General features: G+C 45.0%; 1 protein-coding gene across 2 annotated transcripts in view; it reads left to right on the top strand.

Annotated features, from left to right (window-relative positions):
• Nucleotides 1–330: 330 nt before the first annotated feature.
• The window catches only part of LOC138582356 (probable E3 ubiquitin-protein ligase DTX3), a 179,796-nt gene continuing 160,986 nt past the window's right edge, over nucleotides 331–19,140 (top strand). For both annotated transcript variants that reach the window (XM_069653602.1, XM_069653601.1), the window contains exon 1: nucleotides 331–776. The gene's annotated coding sequence lies outside the window, so the exon portion shown is untranslated. The remainder of the gene's footprint in view (nucleotides 777–19,140) is intronic.

The raw sequence follows: 19,140 nt of genomic DNA on the forward strand, positions 1-19,140 counted from the left end.
CGCCTGGGGTGCAAGCTAGTCTAAGACCGGCCCTGTCTAGGTGCACCCCTGGAAGCCACGCATCTTGGGCAAGACCGGTTTTACAGTTTGGTCTCTTACACCGGCCATTGCCGCTGCAGATAGGGCAGATTAGCCTGAGCGCATGGAGACCACACAAGCGGCATCTGGGCGCAGTATAAAAACCTTTAGTATTAACATTAGTCCCGTAACCTAGCAGCTGCGTTCTTGGCAAGCACAACTGGCTGGACACAGAAATGAGGCATAATCTAGGCCAGGGTTGAACAAAAACATTCAATGCTATGACTCGGCGGAGGAAAAGCGGCGGGGGCTGAGGGGGAGGATACTGTTAAAGAGCCACAGCCGACAAAAAGCAACCGTGGCGTGGGAACCATACCCCCAAGCCCGCCCCCTTTCTCGCTGAACATATTACCCGATATATGCCTGGGGTTTGATGTTTCTTTGCAAAAGAAGCGGCTGTGACAGAGAAATGGTGTGGCACGAACAGTCGACACCGCAGTCTCGTTGCAGATATAGGTGGTGAGAAGAGGCGGACGCGGAACAGGAACAGGAGCTGGAGGGCGGGCAGCAGTAAGGATAGGATAAACATTTCCGAGCTTGTAATTGGACGCTTCCACAAAGACGATGAGGGTTTGAAGAAATCGCCACAAGGAGAGGTGATGGGCCCTTGACAACAAGGGTAGAATGGAGCCATAACGATGCCGATGGCATCGAGGGGGCGGTGGACCGGACCATGTTGATGAGAATGGTGCGACAAGGTGAGTCGGGTATGAAGGGACTGGGGTGTGTGGTCAGTAAATCGCTGTCAGTCTGCGCACCCCTCAAGCTTTGTAACATTCACAAGGCGAGAGAAAAGCCTCGCATTTCCCCTTTCAGCTGTCATTATCTCACAGTCGCTTATAGCGGATGCTGGTTTGAAGGCTGCTGTTTTTGAGCAACAGCTGACAAATGCTCATTTCAAGGTCGACTCTCCTTTCTTTATCTTAGTATTTGATGATTTCCCGACCTTCTCTCTTCTGATGCATGTCCATAAAGGCGATTACAATATCTCACTGGTTTTCCCTTTCCATCCGTCCCCGCCCTCTTGGTGGCAAGTATTGGCTCTTGTGATGGTGAAGACATGAGATTTGCACAATGCACTGGAGACGGGTGGAGGGCTGGTGTGAATTGTGTGAAGAGTAGGGGGAGATTGTTGCGATTTATTTAAAGGGTCTGACATAATTACTTGGTGCGTCAATCGGTTTAGATGCTGTGGAGTGAGGTCGGTTATACTTTAAGGGTGTTGGGGATCAGGGGATGGCAACGGTACGGGTGATGGTGGAGGGGAAGCTCGTGATTACTGTCGGGAAGAGTGACTTGTATGGGAGATCGACAGGGGAAATTGACATTTCTATGGTTGTTTGTTGTGATTGGGGATTTGGTTATTATGGGCGAGTGATAATTTCTTTTGCGGGCGTTTTTATCAAAATGGGTGTTAAGGACAGTGGACACGCTGTAGCTTTTACGGAGGACAAGATGGGTATGGGGATGTGTATGGCCATTGGGTTTATGGGGTTTGGAGAAGGTGTGCTAGGCAGTGGGATAGTGAGGAGGGTGTGAATTCTGTATAGTAGGGTGAGAAGTGTTTGAATGCTATATGACCGTGCGATAACTCAGTGAGTTAAACACACGTTTCTTAGATCCGTATTGAACGTGCATGTCTCAGATTTCAAACCAACTCATTTTTCAATCCTTCTAGGTGATACATTGGGCCTCATTACGAGTCCGGCGGTAACCATGGCAGAAAAACCGACAGGTTACCGCCGGACTCGTATTACCATTCCGCCTCCGTGATTCCCGGAATCACCGGGGCATTAGGACCCCGGTGACCCGGGAATTCCGGAGGCGGAATTGTGTAAGTCCCCATTCCCATGGAGTCCTATAGGACTCCATGGGAATGGGGAAGTGGAAACACCGGCACCATGCTGTAATGGTGCCGGTGTTTCCACGTCCGTCTGCAGGCGGGTGGTGTTAAACCCACAAGGTCAGACCTGGCGGGAGTGACACCTCCCACCTGCAGAACTCGAGATCAGCCGATCCGGAAAGAACGGTGGTGGCAGATTTACCACCACCGTTCTTTCCGGATCAGCTGACTCGTATTGAGGCCCATTGGGCCTCATTACGAGTCTGGCAGTAACCGTGCCGGAAATTCCGGCAGGTTACCGCCGGACTCGTATTACCATTCTGCCTCCGTGATTGCCGGAATCACCGGGGCATTACAACCCCGGTGACCCAGTAATTCCAGAGGCGGAATTCTGTTAATCCCCATTCCCATGGAATGGGAAGTGGAAACACCGGCACCATGCTGTAATGGTGCCAGTGTTTCCATGTCCGTCTGCAGGCGGCTGCTGTTAAACCCCCAGGTCAGACCTGGCGGGAATGACACCTCCCGCCTGCAGGACTCTTAATTAGCCGATCCGAAAAGAACGGTGGTGGCGGATTTACCACCACCGTTCTTTCCAGACCGGCTGACTTGTAATGAGGCCCATTGACTATTATTAAATATGATAATAGCACATCTTATTGACAGTGCCCACATCGCCAATATAGAGGTTGCAAGCACTATGTAAAAATACGCTGACGTTTTTTATTATTATGCTTGTTGGGGAAAGTACCTTCTACTTGGCAGTGGGACTTAGTTGGAGCACGATGCATGTATTGGAATTAGGAAGGGTATACGCTTTCTGTTGACTGTGATGTGTTTGAGTGTTAGGAAATGTGATAAATGTATGCATAGTTACTGCAGGGTGAGATTATTTATGGGGAGATGTTTGGTTGTTAGGGAAGGTGTTATTGTACAGTGGTAGGGGTGCTCTACAGCATGAGATATCTATGTACATTTTGTATGAGGAATATGTATGGGTGTTAGAGGAAGTAGTTTCTGTATGGTCGTTGAACGGTGAGTTGTATGGCTGTTGAGGAAGGGCGAGTTCTAAATGTGGAGTGAGCGTTAGATGTAGGGGAGGGTGTCATGTGCTATGGTGTTGGGGAGGGTGAGATGTGCTGCATTCATAAAAGGTGAGATCCATCAGTGTTAGAGAAGGTGAGCAAGTGTTTGGTATTAGGAAGGGTCATATTTTAGGAGCAGGTGACATAAGTATATGTCTTAGAAAGGGAATGTTCTTGCTGGGAAGTGAGTTAGGGATGTTGCCTCTCCTTCCTTGCTCATTCCTTAAAAAAACCTTGGTCTCCTCTTCGACTCCACTCTCTCCTTCTCTCCTCACATCAGAGACCTGGCAAAGAACACCCACTTCCAGCTGCACCTCCTCAGAGGTATTCTACCTTTCTCACCTTCCCCCAGAAGCTCACTGTCTCCAGAGCTCTGGTTCTCTCCAGACTGGACAACTGAAATAGCCCCGTTCTCAATCTGCCTAACTCTACTCTTCGGCCCCTTCAACTAACCCACAACAAGACAGCAAGACTGATCCTTGGCCTCAAGTCCAGGGATCGCATCTCTCCAGCCATGAAATCTCTGCACTGGCTCCGAGTGGCTGCAAGGATCAAGTTCAAGACCCTTTGCATTCGCCGACAAGGCTTTCTTGGGTCGGGGTCCACACTATATCCAACTCTCTATGCCTAAATACTTTCCTTCTAGAGCCCTTCACTCAGCTACCTTGAACTTTCTGAGGGTTAGATGCTTCTCCAAGCAGAGAGTGGGGGGTAGATTGCTATCTTCTTCAGGTGCCTCCCTCTGGAATGGCCTCCCTGCCCCTCTCAAACCTGAGCCGGACCACCTGAAAGCGGCTCAAGACATTCCTCTTCCTTCTTTCTCCCCCTTCCTTGCTAACCTTCCCGTCTGCCTGCTCTGACTGGCTGCCGGGTACGCTCAATCTCACAGCGTTCCAGGCCCTTCCATGACCAGTCTTCCTGCACTGCCTCTGGGCCTTCGGCGCCCTTAGGAGCAGTAACTGTAACTCCTACTGCCCCCTACCTTCCATGCACTTGCCCACAGACTTGCTGCCCTGGCTACACTTACTCAGAGCCTTGGTGCCCTGACAGCACCCCCGCCTATCCCCTTGCACTTTTGCTGTCACACTTGCGTGATCCGAATGACAGAAGGACTAGTAGGATCGTTTGTTCTGTCTTCCCACTATCTCCCCCCTTCCTGGTATTGTGGCACCTAGAAACACTTGTGTACAGGCGCGTTATAAATACCAAATCATATCATATAATTCTATTAGATAGTTGAGGTGTGTATGTGTGTGTGTGTATATGTATGTATATGTGTATATATATATATATATATTCAATTAAAAAAAATTGTTAAAGGGACGTTATGGTTAAGTTGCACTAATAAAAACCTATGAAATTCATTGAAAAAACATTGTTAAAGGGACGTTATAGTTACAAGTGAAACAGAAAAACCTCAGAAATTAGCCAGTTCTGGTAAGCTAAGCAACCATAACTCACGCCACCACTGTGCACTGCCAACACTAACACCCAGGACATCAAAGATGACATCACAGATGTCATTAATGACATCACTGATGACATCACATATCTGGGCCACTTGTTTTTGTTCACTGACATATATAGGCCAGGTGGTTTTGCTCACTAAAAGTCTGAATAATAAAATGTAAAAGGTTCTATATATCTAGACGTTAACCTTATCATATGTTTTCAAAGTACATTCGTTCCCTTAGGGTTTAGTCTCAGCTAATGGTGCACATACATGGGGAAATAAGCAGGCCTCAAACACACAATTCATTTGTATACATGAAGTTAAACTTTAATGTTATTAACATTTTCTGATGATGCTGTTTCTTTCTTCCTTACTTTAGTTTCCCTGTATGTGCCTCTGATTTGTGTGCATGGTGGTTCTTCATATGTACTAGCACAAGTGTAGTAAGTCTTGAATTGTTAGCTAGTTATTACATGTTTAACATTACTCAAAACTTGCATAAGGTAGCATTCATTATTGTACTATCCAAAATTACAAGATTATAAATATTGTACTTCTATGGTGCATGCTGCAGTCATTGCCTTTGTTTATATATGATTAGGTTCCTGTATTAACAACAACACTCCAATACAATTTTGTTTAAATGAGTACACTCTGTAATACATTAAGTAGTTCATGATAGGTCTCCCGATCATCCCCTGACATCTTGTTACCAACATTATAAACACAACACTTCTCATCAAAATAGGGGCTTTTCATCAAAATTAATTTCACATGTGATGTCATCATTGACATATGTGATGTCTTATTTGATGTCCTGGGTGTTAGTTTTAGCAGTGCACGGTGGTGGCGCGAGTTACGGTTGCTTAGCTTACTATAACTGGCGAATTTCTCAGGGTTTTCGGTTTTACTTGTAAGCATAACATCTCTTTTAACAAAGATTTTTCACTGAATTTCATAGGTTTTTATTACTGCAACTTAATCATAACGTCCCCTTAACAAAGTTTTTTCTGTGAATTTCATAGGTTTTTATTAATGAAAATGTTTCATGATGTTACATCACTGTATGTAAGTTATTAATAATTCCTATTTTAACATATATCAAAGAACTGTAAACCTCCTTTAAGAAACATATTTTTTTCAACGCATACTGATGTGTCGTTATCAGCAGGGCATGCTAGGGTGATACAAGTGATGGTTGAATTGCTTAGGGCATGAGGCCCGACCATGACCCCAGCCCCACCAAACCACCCCTGTTATCCACTGCACCTACCCTGCATCCTAGATACTAGTTCAGTGTCCACTATACCCTCATAATGTGACCAATGCCAGTGCTCATGGCTTGCAGCCATGGCCAGTCTCCACAATCCATGGGCCATGGGCTTTGGCCATGCCGCATTCCCCAATAGGCAAATCAGAGTACACATTTGTCCTTGATGAGGACCAGGCACAAAGTTATGTCACTGTTTTCTCTACTTACTTTTTGACACTTTCAAAAAAGTAAAACACAGGGCAGATTTGCAAAAGCATGCTTTCATGTCCTTGCTCATGCTCCTCACCCAGGTTTGCTGCAATTCCGTCCAGCACTTCGGGCTGCAGCCACAAGCAGATTTTATTTCCCATTTAATCCTAGTGCTTCAGCCATGCCAGATGCCCCAATAAGTAAATCGGAGTAGGCATTTGTCCTTGCCAAGGGCCAGGCCCACTGTCCATGCACCAAAGTTATATCAAAATCTTTTTAACTTACATTTTGACACTTTGGAGAAATAAAACACAATACAGATTTTCAAAAGCATGCTTTCTGGTGATGCTCCTCACGCAGGTTTGTTGTAATCCTGTCCAGCACTTCAGGCTGTAGGCACAAGCAGAATTTATTTTCCCATTCAAACCTATCCCGATTTCGAAAACTTTACCACATAGCCGGTCCCTGGTGACCATGCCCACTTTAACACCATTACCGGTCCCAGGTGGTCATAGCCACAATCTAGCCACTGCCCATGGCCACAGGCTATACCTCAGTCACCAAAGGTATATCACTATTTTTTGTACCTACATTATGGCACTTAAGAAAATAAAACACGGACACATTTGCAAAACCATACTTTCGGGTCCTTGCCAATGCTCCTCGCATGAGTTTGCTACAAATCCAACCATGATTTTTGTTTTTTTAAAGTGCCAAAATGTACATACAAATAATCGTCACATAACTTAGCCCCCACTTGACAAAATCAATTCAGACTTTTCACAAACATTTGAAGTTGGGTCTGTAATCTTTCTCAAAATCTTTGTGCAGATTCATCAAATGGCAACAAAGTTATAATCCATCAAAAAATGTGAGACCCCCTCCACTTATTTTTCCCCCTTTTGACAAATCCCGCCAAACTTTGCAAAACAATTCAAATCTGGGTCTAAAATCTTTTTCCAAACCTTTGTGCAGATTTGTCAAACAGCACCAAATTTATAAGCCTTTCAAATATTATGGGACCCCTGCTAATTTTGCCCCCTCTTGGCGAAACAGCACCAAACTTTGCATAACCATTCAGGCTAAGGTCTACAATGATCGTGCAGTTTCATTGAGTGGCGATAAAGTTATAAGCCACCCAGAAACTGCTAGGAGATTTAATATCTGGGGTTGGAGAAGTTGATTTCTGCCTGGAGGGGCATACGTTGTGGCTAGGGGTGTACTGAACAACTTATTTATTCATGTATTATTCGGCCTAACACTGTACAGTTTGTCAAGTATTCGGCCAAAGCTGAATATGAAGCGGAGTAGTTGTTTTAATAAATCACTTCCCAAAATAAAAGAACACTTGAAAAAAAAATGAAGCACTATTTTAAATGTGTTTCCATGTTTCATTAATTTCTATTCATTTTAATCTACATATCACTGTTATTGAAAGGCTACGGACGTATGTTATTTATGCATAATCAGTGCTACTCAAAGTAGGTGACACTGGACAACATGGATATTGCTATTTCCAATTGCCATTGCCAATCCCTCATGTTGCAACCCCTGGTGAGTTCCAAGGTAAACTGAGTTTCATACAGTCCTTGCAGCTCACATAGAAATGTATAAAATGGTGTCTGTCCATTTGTGTAGTGGTGGGTAAACATAAGGTGAATGGACCCAATCGCCTGACTTGTCCCCTCCTCATTGGTCAAATGAGAAAGAGAACTCTACCACAGAGGCCACTAGGGTTGGAGCAGAAGTAATCTCATGTAGCAAAACATGACCTGGGAAAATCTTCCCAAACCGTTCAAGCTCTAAGAAGATATATTTCGTTTGGGCAGTAGCTCAATTCCATCAAATCCTAGTCCACACCCGCTTACCACACCGCCTCGCCACACTTGAGGATGCAAAGCTGCACATACTTTTCTGTGTCTCAATGACCAACGCTCCACCTCACAACGTCCTCAGAAACAGTGCTTTGTATATCTCACTCCTTCCCTGTTGGGGCAGACTGGCCTCTAATGTGATTCCACCTCCTTGACATATAAATAACTCGTCCCCAGCTTTGACCCATCTGGCATCCCTTCTATTATGAATGTGATGCTGGAAATGCATTGGAGGGACAGAGGCTCCATGTCCTTGTCCTGTACTCCTTTTATCATGTGTGTTCTGTGTTATTTTCCGCACATGAGTCCATGTGGCACTCCTGACAGTGGAGCTTTTGCTGATGCAACTCTTGTTAATGGAGTGTGTGACCAATATGCACTTCATGTTATGGGTGTCTGGTTTCTGGTATGTAAAACAATGAATAAGACAGCCCTGCCCGAAACTGGTATGAATGCAGTGTGGAGTGCTGAATGGCTGGTTACTTGTCCCAATACACATTCCTTGTTGTGAGTGTCTGGAAGGAGAAGAAGGACCTGAATGCACTGTGAGCCTGAATGGCTGCCTGCCTGCATGAATGCCCTTCTGAATGATTGGTTGCCTGAGTGTGACCCAGCAGAGTGAATGAGCGACCAAACAGTATATCTGGGGACCTCTCACTGATGGAAATTGTTTAGAAGCTGAAGTCGAAACTTGATCCTTACTCTCGAAGCCGACCCGGAAGAAGGTGGTTAACCGCTGTTTCCCTTTGCCGCAATCTGAAAGCTGCTGTGCCTTCAAGAAACAGATCCAAAAGAGGACCTGGCTAGGAGACTTTTTCCCGAGCTACGGGGGACCATCGTGCACCAGCTAACCTTCACCAAGGCTCCCTGGAAGTCAGTAATCGAAAGGCTGCCGACCGGAGACATTGACCGCCGAGGAAACTGAAGAGAAGCACCCGGACATTCCGTCTACCGTCGTCAACCAGGGTTCGGAGGATCGCTGTAACCGCTGGAAGCCCCTTGAAGCTGTGTTGCCCAGAAGTGGGGACAGCTTGTTGTCGTGCCGCTGACGACCGGAGCCGCAACACTCCATTGCATAAGACATTTGAATCAAGGACTCCCTTGCTCATCATCGTCCACCACTTTATCCTGCCGGAGAAAGTCAAGGTCGCTGACGAACCGAGGAAACTTATAGAAGGAAATAAGACTTTATAAACAATATATTGACTGGGCTTGTCAATATTCTTTATTTACATGTTGCCTAGGTGGGGGGGATCCTCACACAGAACTGTGCCTGGTAGTAGGGGCCCAGTATCCTTCAATTGCTTAATCAGCTTGTTTTCCTCCTCAAGTCTTTTGTTGGTTCCCTTTATTAATTGATTTGTATGCCACTTGAAACTGTGTACAGTTGATGCATTTTAATGGAATCAAAGAAATAATTGTGGTACCACATAGAGACTGTATATATTTACCATTTTAGAATGGCCTGAGCACAAATATTTTATTTTATGTGTAGATAATCAAAGCCATATTTATATAAAGAACTGTGTTTTCACTAACATAATGTGTGGACATTCCTTTGTGGGGGCTTGGGACTAAACCGTATTTAATAACCAGCCTGCATCACCTCCTGAGAGCTTAAGCCTTGATTGCTCGTCCACGTTTACCAAATAGAGAATCTTGGCTGGGGGGCCCAGTTACTCTGCTCTGCCATATAAGAGAGCAGGAGTACAGATAAACCCCTCCAGTCTTTTCAAGGAAGTCTTCATATTTCCAAACATCCTCCACCCTAACAATTTCAACAACAGAGCATTCCCTCTGCTTATGTCCCATACAGAGTTTTCACACCTATCTCTTTATACTCCCTCTGGCAGTCTGGCCCACAGGGGAACTCTAGATTTCCATGCATGAATTTCCAGAGACATTTTAGGTGGGGGAATGTCACTTTGCCTGATATTTAACAGATTACCTCAGCTTTACTGGTCTCCACTACCTGTTGTGGATGAGTAAATTCTCCAGCACGGGGTCTTAAATGGATTCACATGCTATGAATATTCCCCGTTGTCAGGCTGGGATTCCTCTGTAATATTAGCAGTATAGCTTTAAGTTTGTCGCTTGTATAGCCTATTGCTGACATTGGGGTAATACTGCCCCAGCCAATGACATTGGCCCTCTTTAACTTCACCTCTGGTGGCTATTTTCAGATTTTTGCTTCACATTTCCGTGTTGGGAAGTTTCCTTCCTCGACTTTCTTGAGATATTCTGCCTATTTTTGATAAATATTGTTTCTTTTACTTCATCCGTCACACTTGTGACTTGTCGGTAACGGGGGGTCCGTTGCCTGTAGAGCTCCAGGTTCCGTCTAATCTCCAGGTCGTGTGAGGCAGCAAGCGGCGTTTTGGGTCCACTGCATTCGACATGTCGGAGGCCGAGAAGAAACGCCTCTTCAAGGCCTGCTGAAGATGCGGTCAGAAGAACCTCTACGTAGAAGTGCATCTACTAGATACACCCCGACCATGATGTGGGAAGATGTCCCGCCTGCCAGCCCTTCTCTCCAAGGCAAGGGGTCGCCATCAGAGGTTGGTGGCGTGGTTTGAGGCAGGTAAGGCACCTGACTCAGCGTCGGTACAAAGTCATGCCTCTTTCAGGGATATCAGGCTCAAAGAGCGTTCTTCCTCTGCCAAGAGGTCAAGGTCCTTTTGAGGATGCTTCCCAGGCGAAGACACCAAAAAAGACAAAGTTGTCTGCTTCGACTTCCTCTTCGACCAGCACTGCAGCCGCGACATCTCTGTCATCTGAACTGGCGAAGGCCACAAAGGGGACCTTTCTTTGGAAAGCCAGAGGTTGACCACACCTTCACCATCGACCCTGCAGACCCCGCCAGCAAAGCTCTCATCGTCATCAAAATCCTCGTTGATGACCCCAAGGCTGTTGTCGAACAAAACATCATCAATGAAGACTCTGTCGACAACATTGTCGATGAGAACGCTGTCAATGACATAATTTGCCAGGTGTCGACTACGGTTACTGTCTGTACAGTAACAGCGGCTGCGTCCATAGTGGCATTGTCTCCAAGATCCCTGTCAGCCCCAAGTGGGTCAGCTTATAGGGCTCTACCTGCTCCAGTTGCGCCTGTAATAGCCACCTTCCTGAGAGGCCCCAGCGTGGACAAGTATTTGAATCCAGCACTCCCTCTTTTACCAAAGCCCACAAGGGCTCCTCAACTGAGGACCACATCGCCAGTGAGACTTCCCAGGGCAGCATCCCCTATTTGTGGGATTCAACCCCCTCCACCCTCGTTGAAGAGGAAGAATCTTCAGAGGACGTCTGCCCAAACCCAGAAGAGGGTCTTGGTGATGGCATCCCGCAGCCGGCTCTGCAACCTGCGCAGCCAGTTCAAACAACTCGCCCTGTAAGTTTGTGGCCTCATTACCCAATTCAAATACCTACAGCTCAGAGCGATGTGTCCTTGGACATTTTCACAACACTCCACACTCTGGTCTCGGAGATTCAGCAGGGCCTACCGTCCGTGGCGCCTGGTTTCCCGATGGTTCCCAGCCTGGCTCCTAGGGGCAGTCCGCCAAGACCTCCTCGACCGGCGCTACCAGTCCCGCATCTATCCCGCGGGCTCCTGCCCTGGCCGAGCAGGACCAAACTGGGACAGACACTAACACTGATACCGACCCTAATACAGAGGGTACTCTGGGAATGGATGAGTTTCAGTTTCACATCCCAGCAAACGGTGAGACACCAGATATAGATCTGACATCTAGAGACTCCCCTCCACATGAAGTGGAACTTCAAAAGTTCTCAGCCCATCATACCACAAACCCTCTCGCTCCTGCACACAGGAAACATATAGAGGATGTTCCCAGGCCTATGCTGGAGGCACCCAGTGTCGGTGTCTCCAAGCTATGAGGATGCAAACACAAAAGGAAGCCTGACCGGGAACAGGTCCCGAATCCCCACTTCACCCCAGTGAGAGGCCGGATTTCATATTTAAAAAAAGAAAAGTATTCGCTATTACATGGTTATACAAATAGACAACCTTTAGCCACTATTGTTACAAAATATAAAAAGTATTGTACACCAATGTTTTGAAAAAAAAAACGGATCTTGAAGAAATGAAAGGAAAGATAAAAGAAGAGGGAAAATATCTGCTAAATCATCGTTCAGTAGCAAAAGTTCCAGCCGCAGTAACCAGTGGTTGTGTGTTTTTTGCAGTGATCCTGTTAAAGATCATAATTAAAAGTTTGGTTAGTGCAAGCGTTATGGATGTCCTTTCTCCAGACAGAAGAATTTTCCACCATTTGTCCGCTGTCCTATGGCCATATTTAGTAATCACCTTGGTCATTAAATGTACTCTCTGGTGGTCAATGGCTGGACAATTTATCACTAGATGCTTTAGGGATTCGGTTGACCGGTCCTCTTGACATAGTCTACATACTAGAGGTGCTCCTTCAGATTTTCTCGACCTCAATACCTCCATAGTAGGGAATAGATTTAGGCGAAATCTTAAAAATGGATCTCTAAAGAACCAATTAGGGAAGTTTGCAAGTACTTGGGGATGGTGTTCAGAGTTCGAGCTTCTTCAAAAAGTTTCCCATAAGAGTTATACTTAAATCTTTCATCCTGCGTGCAAATCCAGTACTGCAGATACAATTTTCTTTTGATCTAATCCGGGTTTGCAATCAAGTTATGCTTGCATTCGCCCAAATTCACCAATGTTGTTTTACATATTGTTTCCCATTCCGTCAAGGCAGTCTCCGTTGGTTCAATTTAAGTCTTTTTCAAATTCGCAAATCCACCCTTTGGTTGGTCTTCTATGCATTTTGCTAAGAAGAGCAAGGGACTTCCACGTGACTATCTCCTTCAATGAGGTGAGCCCCAATTCCATGCAGATCGCTTGTATTGGCGTACTTTTTGGTAGACCCAGTACTTTCTTCAGAATAGTCCTTCGATATACGACCAATTTTCAATTTTAAAGTTAAGGGAGGTCTCAACACCATACTGTTACACTCACCTGGTATCCACAGGGACGCCACCCAGCCGGGTTACTCGCTGGTATGCTTCTCAGCTTTGCCCTGATGTGGTCTGCGGGGAAGGTTCTGCCTTGTGGTAGAATTAGGCGTGCTCTCCGTCCTGCCTTCTTTGCAGGGGCGCGTTGTCTTTCATGGGCGAGTGCGGTCCAGTTACTTCACTGACGCCGGCCCGTTTGATATTGTTCAGGTAGGTCTTATTGCTGTTCTTTAATTTTGTTGCTATCCTGCATGCCTTTCTTTGTTTAAAATGTCTCTTTTTTCTCCCTTAGGTATGCAGAGATTCAGCACAGCGAACTGGCTTGGTTGAGCCCAGCTGGTAAATGATGGTGCATTAAGAGCGCCTTGATGTGGTAAGTGCTATGCGCAGCGCTGCAAAGTCTTGCCTTTGCTAACCTGTGTTTTCCTTCCTTGTAGGTCGTGGTGTTCTTCAGCGCGAGTGGAATGTCCTGAGTGGTGCCAGCCGAGAGGCGACCGGCCAGGTAAGCCTTTTTAGCAGTTCATAATTTGTAAATGTCTCTACTGCTTTCTTTAATGTTGCCTCTATCTTCCTCTTTCAGGTCGTTCTGTCCGGGAGGCTTGCAGATTCGAGGAAGCTGTTCTCAGTAGCTACGAGTGTTTAAAGATGAAGACTGCAGGTAAGATGCTGCTGCTAATGATGTTCCTTTTGTCTCCTTGCAGGTTCTGCTTCTCCGAGGTTCGAGGGAATAGCTGGAAACGGTGAGCGTCAGGTTGCAAGCTGCAAAGTAACACGAAGCATGTTCTGCAGTCAGGGTGTGGTTTATATAGCCCAGGTAAAGTAGTACCAGAGAAAGTAAATCCAGGTCTGCCACACCCAAAACACTGGACCGCATAGCTTGGTTCTTCGGAACCAAGCTATGTGGATGCCTCCATGTTGGCTGACAATACAATAAAGTAGTTCCCAAGCACATTGTTGTTCATGGTGTATGAGCCTGGCGCCATGAGGGCTTTTGAAGAAGATGCCAGGCTCTAGAGGCCCGAGTCCTGACTCCACCTGGCCAATGGGTTTGCCAGAGGGGGTTTTGGGCGAGGGTTGTGACACATACTTCAGAATGGGGGTCACTTTTGCCTGGTAAAATGCGATTAATGGAATCATAGAGAAGCCACAGTATCTTTTAGGGAATATTCTCCCTTGTCCAGCCAAGTTGCATGCTTTTCCACTTAGAGATTCTAATCCAGGAGTACCCTATATAGGTGAAGGGGGTCACAACTGGGAATTTTTCACCAAGTAGGTGCCATTCCATCAACTTATTCCCTCGTCACCCTCTTTGATCTCCTAGTGCCATTATACTTGATTTCTTTTTATTCATTAATAAACCATTGGACTCAATGTAGGATTGTAGAGCTTCCAATTGCCACTGGAGACCCACAGGGTTTTGATCCACCAGGAACACATCATTGGCATACAAAAGTCTCCCAATCGCAGTGTTGGCTATGCTATGCTAGGCGGGAAACAGCTGATGTTGTTAAAAGCTTGATCAATATCAGAATTAAAGAGGCTGAAAAGCTCTGGAGCTAAAGGACAGCCTTACTTTAGGCCTTTAAATGTGCATACAGCTCTGGTTAAGAGTCCTGCAGAATTCAGTCTCACTTTGAGCAACGTCTCTGAGGAGAGATCTGTTATTGGTGCCAACAAGTTATTGAGACATCCTCACCGATGTAACTTTTTCCACAGGTTTGAGTGATTGACTGTATCGAAAGCCTGCGTTAGATCAATAAACGCAAAATACATTTTCTTATCTTTGTTCTTTACAGTTCGGGCTTTCAACAATTTTATAATGAAGATGTTTAATGTTGTGCCAATCCCCTTCACGAATCGAGATTGCCAAATGAGCCTATGGCCTGATGTTGTTGACCATTTAACTAAGGACTTCAGGATCAATGAGGCGAAGACTTTCCCCGGGATATCCAACAGTGCGATGGGACGGTAATTGGAAGGGTCGGATCTGGTTCCCTTCTTATATATTGGAATTATGATTGTTTTCCACAAACTCGGGATCCTCTGAGATTTAGCAATATAAGCAAACATGATGGACAGAAATTTAGCCCATTGGGATTTATCTTGCATTAAGATCGCATTACGAAGGACACTATGGACGCAACCTCATGATCTTGATCAAAAAAATTCTCAAAGTGCGTAACCCATGTAGCCGCCGCTATGGAATTGAATGTTAAGGCCTCCTGTGGAGTATCAGATCAATTTAATTATGGTCCACATTTCCGCTGTGTTGCACGGCTTAAGTTTGGTAAGAATGTCCTCAGTGTCCTTTCTCAAAAGAGTTTTCTTGTACAGTCGCACCCAATTATGATATTGTTGTTGTATTTTGTGCCTTACCAAGGCCGAGTGGGCCGACTTGTCTTTTTTCAGACTTGCAATTGTTTGTTTTAAAATCTTATTTTTATCGGCCACCATTGGGTCGTAGACATGGGAGTGGGAAACCAGAGGTCGATTTGCGTTCCCCTTCTTTGCCTCAAACATGCTGAAGAAGCCTAGATAGTCTAATCTTTGGGGTTCCCGGTTTAGTTGGGACTGTATAATGATCAATTTTAGCTGTTCTGACAAGGCTTCCATGTTGTGTGGATCAATTTTCAATCTATTCCTCCCTTGAGTAACTTCCAGTTCTGTCGGGTAAATTTGACCGTTGTGTTGGATAACCGGGCTAAGGGTCAAACTTAGCAAGTTGTGGTCACTAATCGGCATAGGTTCCACTGTCATAGTGTCTCCTACTGATGCCATCTACCTGGAAATACAGATGTAATCTAAGACCAGTCCACCGTACTTTCCTTTCCTGGTGATTTTCTCTGGAATGTCTTCCGAGATGTTACCGCTTAGGATAATACAGTCTTTCAGGTGTATAGTCTTCTTCCAGGTTAATCCTCTTCTTTCTGCTGGTGTGGTTCTGATAAGATCATTGTCGATGCTTTCGCCATATTTGTCTATGCACACAACATTTAGATCACCACATAGTATAAACCAGGGGTCTATCCATTTGGTTCTACACCTATCAATCCCATCTGCCCGGTCTGGGAAGTTTTGGCTGGCCATGCTTGCCGGGTTCTAGTACAGGTTAATAAGGACAAGAATATTATCCTATAGGTGTCATCTAGTTCTATTTTTCAAACCAGTATTTGGATTGGTGGATTAGGTGTAATTGCTTCCATCAACGTGAATTGTAATTGATGTTTTATTAATATCAAGAGATTGTATATTGGCCTACCCTTAGCTCCTTTATTGGCAGGATTCAGGTAGGTTGAGTATCCGTCTATAAGCGGGAGTGTCCTCAGCCAAGTCTCCTGTAGGCATATTATATCGTGATCTTTAGTGGCCCCTTTGGTGCACAGATGGGATAAATCCCTCGTATTCCAACTTGCCAGAAGGGGTTTGGCTTCGGTGGGTCAGTGGGTCTATAACATTTTAATTTTTTACGCCACAAATCCCTTCAGCCATTTCCAGTTTTCCCCTGTTCCTTTGGTCTCCTTTCTTTGATCTTCATTCCGATGATTAGGCGTATTTCGCTCATCCCTCCTGATATTCAAAGTTTTGGTATTCCCTCTATAGTTTGGCCTCTCGTAATGATGGATTGACCTTGAGGTTCGAGAGTGATTGTAGTTTTCTCTTTGATGAGGATGTTTTCTATGGAGATCTTATTGCAGCCCTTTGTTCGGTTAAGTCAAATCACAGTGGTCTTAGACAACTAGCTTCCTCTTTTAAGAGTTGGATGATCAGAGGAGTTGTTGGATAAATGATAACTCTGTCTGTTCGATACTCATCAAAGAATTCGACTATTGCTAGATATTCCGAAAGGAGCCCTAAAGTTGGAACTTAATGAAAAAGTCTAATTACGTTTTCTCTGTTTAGAATTAGACCATCTGGTACAGATTTCGTTCTCTCCAATAATAAATCTCCCTGTTGAGTCTGATGTTTGGTCACTTCTGAGCGAGGGCTTTGGTCACGAGAATCTTTTGTGTGGAATTTGGTTTTATCTTCTCTTCTCCAGTTTGTGGTTGGTGGTGATCGTGATAGTTATAGTGGTGAAGTTCGATCTTTTTTTTTCGCTAACTAACATTTTATCCTCTATTTCATAAGCAACCAGAACATCTGCAGCCTTTTTTGGACTTGGCCTTAATGGACAATCTTGTGTGACTTTGGCCTCCATCTTATTTCGGTCTGTGAACGCTCTCAAATGTAACTTGGCCCCCAAAGTCTTGATCCTTTATGTGGGGTATGATCCCATCCGTCTTCCAGCTTACACAAGAGTTTTTCAATTGATCTCCAGAATCTGATTAATTTACAATTTTTTTAGAGTCTTTAAAACTCATGATTTTAAGTCGAGTCGGGACTGTTGGTCTTTTAGTCCCTTCTGCTTTTTGGGCTGTATCCACATAGTTTAGATGGGTTTTCAGCCACTTGGGCCTGTTCGTCATCCAAGTTGTGATCTTAAATAGAGTACGTGGATAGATCCATCAGATCTATAGAGGAACTTTCGACCCCCACATCTTCCTGCGTTACTGATTCCTGTGGTATCGATACCTGAGGCTGTGTTTGTTTTGTTGTATTTGGGTTTTGGAACACAAAATTGACCGTCCCACCTGAACTAGGGTGAGTTTATATTGTAGCTATCGTAATATTTTTAACAAATTTTTGGGATCCATTTGCTTGTCGTCTTGGGAGTAGTTTTTGGTTCTTGGTGCAGAGGTTGGATCTTCTCCCCCTCTAGGTTTATTGTTGGTCTCTTCTTTTTTTGGTCGATTTTTAGCTTTGTCCACTACCTTGTTCGTGTTCAGTTTTTGAGTAGTTTTCAAATGAATGAAAATTGGACAAAGCTGTTTTGAATGGTTCGGGAAGTTTTGCTCACCCTCCTCTTGTTCCTCTACCACTTGCGGTTCACCTATATTTAAAGACCTTACTTGTTCCGGGGGTTCCTTTAGTATTTAAAGGGTCATGGACCTGTGTTTTTGTGTTGGTCTCTGGGTTTTCGGCCGTCCTTTGTAGAGGGTCGACCCCCAACGCCGGTAACTGATATGTTACCATAAAATGGGCTTATAGTCTCCATGTTTTCGCTACATGGGTCTATGATTCTGCGCAGCCCACCCTGAGTATCCTTTGTGCTGGATTTAAGCTTCCTTGTTGGTAAATGGTTAGGGGTCATGGTGGGTACACTTTGTAAATCAGGCAGATGAAAGATTCTGGACGCCCGTCGATTTTGCTTTTCTTTGATCAGTGGATCCAGTATTGTATGCAGGAGCGCTGCTAATTTCGCGGTACTCGTATCCATGTTACTTTGGATTGCAGTAATGAAGCCTTCAACAAAGACCAGCTTAGAGTGTAACTTAGCCCACATTGTTGTTTGGTCCTTTAACTGACCCCCCCATCTGCTCATAAAGCGTCATGAATGGAGCTAGTATGGATGTTAGTGTAGTGATGGTTGTAAAATCCGTGGGTCCCCCAGAGTCTCCATGGGGTTGTTTTTGGATGTCCGTTCTTTCATCGTTATATGTTTGAGTGGAGGCTTCTCCCCACATCATCGATTTTTCCTGAACAACGTGTCCTCCTACTCTAAGGTTTCTCGTCCAGTCAAATCCCTTTGACATATCGGGTGGGTAATTTAAAATTCCCCATTCATTAGGTACTTGAGAGATGTAATTATTGGGTTGAGAAATATTGCCAAAGGGCGTCATGGCAAGAATTTGAAAGAACTGCTTGTGGTACTTATTATAAACGTGCACTCTCTTTCTAGTAGCAGCTGGTCCGGGATATCGATTCCTCGATTACCCTTAAATGTCATTCTGCCTTTGCACAATGATGATATGTCTTGATATGAGAAGCCTGTGCCCTGGAGAGAATCGATCCGTGTCAGCCCATTGGGTTTCCAAATGTCCCTTTCTAATTGGTGGTAGGGGAAAGTAGGCTGGCTTCTTGAATGAGTTCACCCTGCATTGATCTTATCTTTAGCAACCACCCACGATTTCTGCACTCGATCTTCCCCCTAATCCCCTTCTATCCACCAATGTAGGTCTTTGGGCACATCCTTTGGCACATTCTTTGAGTGGGATGGCATAGTTGAGTTGGGCATCGAGGCCAACCCAGTATTGTCCAAGCCATATAGACATGAGGTGGGTTGGGGGGAGGTTGTGGGGCTGATAGTGGACTCTTTTAGAATCACTGCCGTTATCTTCCTGGTAGTTTGATCATCGGTAGACAATTGTCCAGATTCTTTTGGAAGTTCGGTTTGGTGGTGGACTAACAACGTTTTTTCCATAACATGTAGAGACCCATCTTCCTGAGATGCATTATTTACAGTCTCT

Source organism: Ambystoma mexicanum, chromosome 3q (genome assembly GCF_040938575.1).
Source record: "Ambystoma mexicanum isolate Mex_15411 chromosome 3q, UKY_AmexF1_1, whole genome shotgun sequence".
NCBI classification, from domain to species: Eukaryota; Metazoa; Chordata; class Amphibia; order Caudata; family Ambystomatidae; genus Ambystoma; species Ambystoma mexicanum.